Source organism: Anopheles funestus, unplaced genomic scaffold (assembly GCF_943734845.2).
Source record: "Anopheles funestus unplaced genomic scaffold, idAnoFuneDA-416_04 scaffold_21_ctg1, whole genome shotgun sequence".
In the NCBI taxonomy this organism is placed as follows: domain Eukaryota; kingdom Metazoa; phylum Arthropoda; class Insecta; order Diptera; family Culicidae; genus Anopheles; species Anopheles funestus.
In genome coordinates, this window is record NW_026045264.1 from 325,253 (window position 1) to 334,814 (window position 9,562).

Below are 9,562 nucleotides of genomic sequence, written 5' to 3' on the forward strand. Positions count from 1 at the left end.
TTTCTTAAAAACCTAACTAATACCAAAACTAACTTTTTCTTAAAAACCTAACTTATACCAAAACTAACTTTTTCTTAAAAACCTAACTTATACCAAAACTAACTTTTTCGAAAAAACCTAACTTATACCAAAACTAACTTTTTCGAAAAAACCTAACTTTTACCAAAACTAACTTTTTCTTAAAAACCTAACTTTTTCGAAAAAACCTAACTTTTATCAAAACTAACTTTTTCGAAAAAACCTTACTTTTTCGACAAAACCTAACTTTTAAAAAAACTAATTTTTTCGAAAAAACCTAACTTTTACCAAAACTTACTTTTTCTAAAAAACCTAACTTTTTCGAAAAAACCTTACTTTTTCGAAAAAACCTAACTTATATCAAAACTAACTTTTTTGAAAAAACCTAACTTATACCAAAACTAACTTTTTCGAAAAAACCTAACTTTTTCTAAAAAACCTAACTTTTACCAAAACTAACTTATTATAAAAAACCTAACTTTTTCTCAAAAACCTAACTTATACCAAAACTAACTTTTTCTTAAAAACCTAACTTTTTCTTAAAAATCTAACTTTTTCTTAAAAACCTAACTTATACCAAAACTAACTTTTTCGAAAAAACCTAGCTTATACCAAAACTAACTTTTTAGAAAAAACCTAACTTATACCAATACTAACTTTTTCGAAAAAACCTAACTTATACCAAAACTAACTTTTTCGAAAAAACCTAACTTTTACCAAAACTAACTTTTTCGAAAAAACCTAACTTTTTCATAAAAACCTAACTTATACCAAAACTCACTTTTTCTAAAAAAACCTAACTTATACCAAAACGAACTTTTTCATAAAAACCTAACTTATACCAAAACTCACTTTTTCTAAAAAAACCTAACTTATACCAAAACTAACTTTTTCGAAAAAACCTAATTTATACCAAAACTAACTTTTTCTTAAAAACCTAACTTATACCAAAACTAACTTTTTCTTAAAAACCTAACTTATACCAAAACTAACTTTTTCTTAAAAACCTAACTTATACCAAAACTAACTTTTTCGAAAAAACCTAACTTATACCAAAACTAACTTTTTCGAAAAAACCTAACCCATACCAAAACTAACTTTTTCGAAAAAACCTAACTTATACCAAAACTAACTTTTTCTAAAAAACCTAACTTATACCAAAACTAACTTTTTCGAAAAAACCTAACTTTTACCAAAAAACCTAACTTTTTCTAAAAAACCTAACTTATACCAAAACTAACTTTTTCTAAAAAACCTAACTTATACCAAAACTAACTTTTTCGAAAAAACCTTACTTTTTCGACAAAACCTAACTTTTAAAAAAACTATTTTTTTCGAAAAAACCTAACTTTTACCAAAACTAACTTTTTCTAAAAAACCTAACTTTTTCGAAAAAACCTTACTTTTTCGAAAAAACCTAACTTATACCAAAACTAACTTTTTCTTAAAAACCTAACTTTTTCTCAAAAACCTAACTTTTACCAAAACTAACTTTTTCGAAAAAACCTAACTTATACCAAAACTAACTTTTTCTTAAAAACCTAACTTATACCAAAACTAACTTTTTCTTAAAAACCTAACTTATACCAAAACTAACTTTTTCGAAAAAACCTAACTTTTACCAAAACTAACTTTTTCGAAAAAACCTAACTTTTACCAAAAAACCTAACTTTTTCTAAAAAACCTAACTTATACCAAAACTAACTTTTTCTAAAAAACCTAACTTATACCAAAACTAACTTTTTCGAAAAAACCTAACTTATACCAAAACTAACTTTTTCGAAAAAACCTAACTTTTACCAAAAAACCTAACTTTTTCTAAAAAACCTAACTTATACCAAAACTAACTTTTTCTAAAAAACCTAACTTATACCAAAACTAACTTTTTCGAAAAAACCTAACTTATACCAAAACTAACTTTTTCGAAAAAACCTAACTTTTACCAAAACTAACTTTTTCTAAAAAACCTAACTTTTTCTCAAAAACCTAACATATACCAAAACTAACTTTTTCTAAAAAACCTAACTTATACCAAAACTAACTTTTTCTAAAAAACCTAACTTATACCAAAACTAACTTTTTCGAAAAAACCTAACTTATACCAAAACTAACTTTTTCGAAAAAACCTAACTTATACCAAAACTAACTTTTTCTAAAAAACCTAACTTATACCAAAACTAATTTTTTCTAAAAAACCTAACTTATACCAAAACTAACTTTTTCGAAAAAACCTAACTTATACCAAAACTAACTTTTTCTTAAAAACCTAACTTTTTCTTAAAAACCTAACTTATACCAAAACTAACTTTTTCGAAAAAACCTAACTTATACCAAAACTAGCTTTTTCGAAAAAACCTAACTTATACCAAAACTAACTTTTTTAAAAAACCTAACTTTTTCTTAAAAACCAAACTTATACCAAAACTAACTTTTTCGAAAAAACCTAACTTTTACCAAAACCTAACTTTTTCGAAAAAACCTAACTTATACCAAAACTAACTTTTTCGAAAAAACCTAACTTTTACCAAAACTAACTTTTTCGAAAAAACCTAACTTATACCAAAACTAACTTTTTCTAAAAAACCTAACTTATACCAAAACTAACTTTTTCTAAAAAACCTAACTTATACCAAAACTAACTTTTTCTAAAAAACCTAACTTATACCAAAACTAACTTTTTCGAAAAAACCTAACTTATACCAAAACTAACTTTTTCGAAAAAACCTAACTTTTACCAAAACTAACTTTTTCTTAAAAACCTAACTTATACCAAAACTAACTTTTTCTAAAAAACCTAACTTATACCAAAACTAACTTTTTCTAAAAAACCTAACTTATACCAAAACTAACTTTTTCGAAAAAACCTAACTTATACCAAAACTAACTTTTTCGAAAAAACCTTACTTTTTCGAAAAAACCTAACTTTTACCAAAACTAACTTTTTCTCAAAAACCTAACTTATACCAAAACTAACTTTTTCTTAAAAACCTAACTTATACCAAAACTAACTTTTTCGAAAAAACCTAACTTATACCAAAACTAACTTTTTCTAAAAAACCTTACTTTTTCGAAAAAACCTAACTTTTACCAAAACTAACTTTTTCGAAAAAACCTAACTTTTTCATAAAAACCTAACTTATACCAAAACTAACTTTTTCGAAAAAACCTAACTTATACCAAAACTAACTTTTTCTTAAAAACCTAACTTATACCAAAACTAACTTTTTCGAAAAAACCTAACTTATACCAAAACTAACTTTTTCGAAAAAACCTTACTTTTTCGACAAAACCTAACTTTTAAAAAAACTAATTTTTTCGAAAAAACCTAACTTTTACCAAAACTTACTTTTTCTAAAAAACCTAACTTTTTCGAAAAAACCTTACTTTTTCGAAAAAACCTAACTTTTACCAAAACTAACTTTTTCTTAAAAACCTAACTTTTTCTCAAAAACCTAACTTATACCAAAACTAACTTTTTCGAAAAAACCTAACTTATACCAAAACTAACTTTTTTGAAAAAACCTAACTTATACCAAAACTAACTTTTTCGAAAAAACCTAACTTATACCAAAACTAACTTATTATAAAAAACCTAACTTTTTCTCAAAAACCTAACTTATACCAAAATTAACTTTTTCTTAAAAACCTAACTTTTACTAAAAAACCTAACTTATACCAAAACTAACTTTTTCGAAAAAACCTAACTTATACCAAAACTAACCTTATCTTAGAAACCTAACTTATACCAAAACTAACTTTTTCTTAAAAACCTAACTTATACCAAAACTAACTTTTAAGAAAAAACCCAACTTATACCAAAACTAACTTTTTCGAAAAATCCTAACTTATAAAAAAGCTAACTTTTTCGAAAAAACCTAACTTATACCAAAACTCACTTTTTCTAAAAAACCTAACTTATACCAAAACTAACTTTTTCGAAAAAACCTAACTTATACCAAAACTAACTTTTTCGAAAAAACCTAACTTTTACCAAAACTAACTTATTCTAAAAAACCTAACTTTTTCTCAAAAACCTAACTTATACCAAAATTAACTTTTTCTTAAAAACCTAACTTTTTCTTAAAAATCTAACTTTTTCTTAAAAACCTAACTTATACCAAAACTAACTTTTTCGAAAAAACCTAACTTATACCAAAACTAACCTTTTCTTAGAAACCTAACTTATACCAAAACTAACTTTTTCTTAAAAACCTAACTTATACCAAAACTAACTTTTTCGAAAAAACCTAACTTATAAAAAACCTAACTTTTTCTCAAAAACCTAACTTATACCAAAACTCACTTTTTCTAAAAAACCTAACTTATACCAAAACTAACTTTTTCGAAAAAACCTAACTTATACCAAAACTAACTTTTTCGAAAAAACCTAACTTTTACCAAAACTAACTTTTTCGAAAAAACCTAACTTATACCAAAACTAACTTTTTCTAAAAAACCTTACTTTTTCGAAAAAACCTAACTTTTACCAAAACTAACTTTTTCGAAAAAACCTAACTTTTTCATAAAAACCTAACTTATACCAAAACTAACTTTTTCATAAAAACCTAACTTATACCAAAACTAACTTTTTCTTAAAAACCTAACTTTTACCAAAACTAACTTTTTCGAAAAAACCTAACTTTTTCATAAAAACCTAACTTATACCAAAACTAACTTTTTCGAAAAAACCTAACTTTTACCAAAAAACCTAACTTTTTCTAAAAAACCTAACTTATACCAAAACTAACTTTTTCTAAAAAACCTAACTTATACCAAAACTAACTTTTTCGAAAAAACCTAACTTTTTCTCAAAAACCTAACTTATACCAAAATTAACTTTTTCTTAAAAACCTAACTTTTTCTAAAAAACCTAACTTATACCAAAACTAACTTTTCCGAAAAAACCTAACTTATACCAATACTAACTTTTTCGAAAAAACCTAACTTATACCAAAACTAACTTTTTCGAAAAAACCTAACTTATACCAAAACTAACTTTTTCGAAAAAACCTAACTTTTACCAAAACTAACTTTTTCTTAAAAACCTAACTTTTTCGAAAAAACCTAACTTTTATCAAAACTAACTTTTTCGAAAAAACCTTACTTTTTCGACAAAACCTAACTTTTAAAAAAAACTAATTTTTTCGAAAAAACCTAACTTTTACCAAAACTTACTTTTTCTAAAAAACCTAACTTTTTCGAAAAAACCTTACTTTTTCGAAAAAACCTAACTTTTAACAAAACTTACTTTTTCTTAAAAACCTAACTTTTTCTCAAAAACCTAACTTATACCAAAACTAACTTTTTCGAAAAAACCTAACTTATATCAAAACTAACTTTTTTGAAAAAACCTAACTTATACCAAAACTAACTTTTTCGAAAAAACCTAACTTTTTCTAAAAAACCTAACTTTTACCAAAACTAACTTATTATAAAAAACCTAACTTTTTCTCAAAAACCTAACTTATACCAAAACTAACTTTTTCTTAAAAACCTAACTTTTTCTTAAAAATCTAACTTTTTCTTAAAAACCTAACTTATACCAAAACTAACTTTTTCGAAAAAACCTAGCTTATACCAAAACTAACTTTTTAGAAAAAACCTAACTTATACCAATACTAACTTTTTCGAAAAAACCTAACTTATACCAAAACTAACTTTTTCGAAAAAACCTAACTTTTACCAAAACTAACTTTTTCGAAAAAACCTAACTTTTTCATAAAAACCTAACTTATACCAAAACTCACTTTTTCTAAAAAAACCTAACTTATACCAAAACGAACTTTTTCATAAAAACCTAACTTATACCAAAACTCACTTTTTCTAAAAAAACCTAACTTATACCAAAACTAACTTTTTCGAAAAAACCTAATTTATACCAAAACTAACTTTTTCTTAAAAACCTAACTTATACCAAAACTAACTTTTTCTTAAAAACCTAACTTATACCAAAACTAACTTTTTCTTAAAAACCTAACTTATACCAAAACTAACTTTTTCGAAAAAACCTAACTTATACCAAAACTAACTTTTTCGAAAAAACCTTACTTATACCAATACTAACTTTTTCGAAAAAACCTAACTCATACCAAAACTAACTTTTTCGAAAAAACCTAACCCATACCAAAACTAACTTTTTCGAAAAAACCTAACTTATACCAAAACCAACTTTTTCTAAAAAACCTAACTTATACCAAAACTAACTTTTTCGAAAAAACCTAACTTTTACCAAAAAACCTAACTTTTTCTAAAAAACCTAACTTATACCAAAACTAACTTTTTCTAAAAAACCTAACTTATACCAAAACTAACTTTTTCGAAAAAACCTTACTTTTTCGACAAAACCTAACTTTTAAAAAAACTATTTTTTTTCGAAAAAACCTAACTTTTACCAAAACTAACTTTTTCTAAAAAACCTAACTTTTTCGAAAAAACCTTACTTTTTCGAAAAAAACCTAACTTATACCAAAACTAACTTTTTCTTAAAAACCTAACTTTTTCTCAAAAACCTAACTTTTACCAAAACTAACTTTTTCGAAAAAACCTAACTTATACCAAAACTAACTTTTTCTTAAAAACCTAACTTATACCAAAACTAACTTTTTCTTAAAAACCTAACTTATACCAAAACTAACTTTTTCGAAAAAACCTAACTTATACCAAAACTAACTTTTTCGAAAAAACCTAACTTTTACCAAAACTAACTTTTTCGAAAAAACCTAACTTTTTCATAAAAACCTAACTTATACCAAAACTAACTTTTTCTAAAAAAACCTAACTTATACCAAAACTAACTTTTTCGAAAAAACCTAATTTATACCAAAACTAACTTTTTCTTAAAAACCTATGTTGTAAATGATTGCGACTTCGAAAAGGTTTTGTTGGTTCACCTATTAGCGACCACAAATTGGTCTTTATTTGCCGCGTTTTTGAAATGTAAGAGGCCGAAAGCGCGTCTTTTGGCCCCTATTTATACAATTCCATTTTCCTTAACGGCCATCCTTTTTCCTTTCACGGCGTTCCGTCCCGGTGTCATTCGTCTGCTATAATCGATTAATTACGATTAATTAACTGTCACATTATAGCTAACTAACCAAAACAAATGAATTCTGTCACCGCATTCTAGTCAAAACAATGACGCGTTGTTATTCACAACATACTCCCCTCCAGTGCAGCAACCCGGTGCTTCACTTAACGAACGTCATTGTAGACCACGCGGTCTCTAATACTGATCTGATCTGACCGCTTAATCCCTCCGCGTTTTTACGTCTAACACTGCGATTTTAGTAGCGGGTCGTTCGATTGTACCGCTGTTAGTCTGTACCGTCGCGCGTCTAACCTGACCGTCTTTTGCCTGAACTATTGCGATTACGCGTCCCTTCGGATAGCAACTACGAGGTAGGTTTCCGTCGATAATCAACACTATGTCGCCGACTGCGATTGGTTTTACAGGTTCGAACCACTTCGTTCGCCGGGTTAACGTTGGCAAGTAGTCTTCGGTCCACTTCTTCCAGAATAGCTGCGCGTTACGTTGTGCAGCACACCACGATGCCTTTACAGCTGCCGGCGAATCATCCAGGAACGCTTCTGGCTTAGCTCCGTCCGAGCTACCCAACAGGAGGTGGTTTGGCGTTATCGGAGAGTCCATCTCGTCTTCTAAAGGTATGTACGTCAGTGGTCTGCAATTAATAATTAGTTCGATTTCCGTTAGGGTTGATATCAGCTGCTCATCACTCGGAGTTTTGGGTAAATCCAGGCTGCTTAGCGCCTTCTTGACCGATTGCACCAGACGCTCCCAACATCCACCAAAGTGAGGCGCGGATGGTGGGTTGAAAGTCCACTTCATCACCGGACTCGAAAACCTCTCCATTAACGCATCCGTGTCGACGTCCTTCAAGGCTTCTCGTAACTCTCGCGCTGCTCCGACGAAATTAGTGCCCTGGTCACTGATGATCTCACGTGGTGATCCACGTCTCGCGACGAATCGGCGGATCGCCAGAATACAGGAGGCTGTTGTAAGCGTGTGGACTACCTCCAAATGAATCGCTCGCGTTGTCAGGCAGGTGAAGATCGCTCCCCACCGTTTCTCATGGCGACGTCCAACGGTGACATGTATCGGTCCAAAATAGTCCAGCCCGGTGTAGGTGAAAGGCCTTTGCGAAACTGCAAGCCTTTGGAAAGGGATGCTCCCCATTATCGGCGGGTTTGGCGCTGCATCGCGGATCTTGCACCACTGACACAGGCGTCGCACGCGGTTGAATTCTACCCGAACCTTCGGTATGTGGAACTTCGCCTGTAGTTGGTTTACCACCGTCCTATGGTTCTGATGACAGTACCTTTCATGGAAGTCCTGTATAATAAGGTCTGTGACATGGTGCCGCCTCGGGAGGATTACCGGTCTCTGAAGTGACTCATCAAAAAGGTAGTGGTTAATACGCCCGTGTACTCTAAGCACACCATGTTCATCTAAAATGGGACAAAGCTTATATAGTTTGCTTTCCCTTTTCAGCGGTTTCGTCCATGGATACTTCCTGTCGGTGGTGTTCTTCATGCGCTTCACATCACTCCCAAACTCTACCATTTGGACGACGATGAATATTGTTCGTTCCGCTGTCGATAGTTCCTCCTGCGTTAGTGGCCCCTTTGGTACTTCAAGCTGTCGGACCTTGCGCCGTAGAGTTTCTACGTACCGTATGACGTATCCGACTGTTCTCAAGAGCGTTTTCCATCGCGAAAACCGTGTGAAGTCAACCAGATAATCGTCTATTGTGTGGTGCAGGATTACTTGCCGAGCTTCCTCGACCGTCTCTCCGGCATCGGCGTTGTTTATCGGCCACTCTCCTTCTGGTTGCCAGATGAACTCCGGCCCACGAAACCATCGTCCCGACGGCCCCATTTCCGGAATCGCCTGCCATTTGGTCGCGTCATCCGCGACGTTTAGCTTGGTTGATAGCCAATGCCATTCTTCCGTGTTAGTGGATTCGATCAATTCGCTTACCCGAAATGCAACAAATGGGGAATATCGCCTATGGTCGGACCTGATCCAGCTAACGACGTTTCTCGAATCGGTCCAAAATATCCTTTTGGTGATGCTTAAACGATGCTCGTCTGCTATGTGTCTGGCGAAGCGAGCCCCTATTAATGCGGCTTGCAGCTCGAGCCTTGGAATGGACAGATATTTAATCGGCGCTACACGTGTTTTCGAGCCGACCAGTGCGCACTCTATTATGCCATTTTCTTCGAATCGCAGGTAAGCTACCGCTGCCATACCGCTTTGACTGGCGTCGCAAAATATGTGCAGTTGTATGTTGTTGACACTGTGCGACGATAATTCTCGATAACATCTTCTAACGGTAGTCTTTTGCAGGTCAGGCAGTACTGCTACCCATTTCAACCATTTCTTCGCGACGTCGCCCTCCAGAGTATCATCCCATCCTAGACGGGAGCGCCACAGATCTTGCAGTAAGACTTTCAGAAACATCAGAAAGTGTCCAATCAGACCTAGAGGATCATATATGACCATCAGCGTTCGAAGTACTTCACG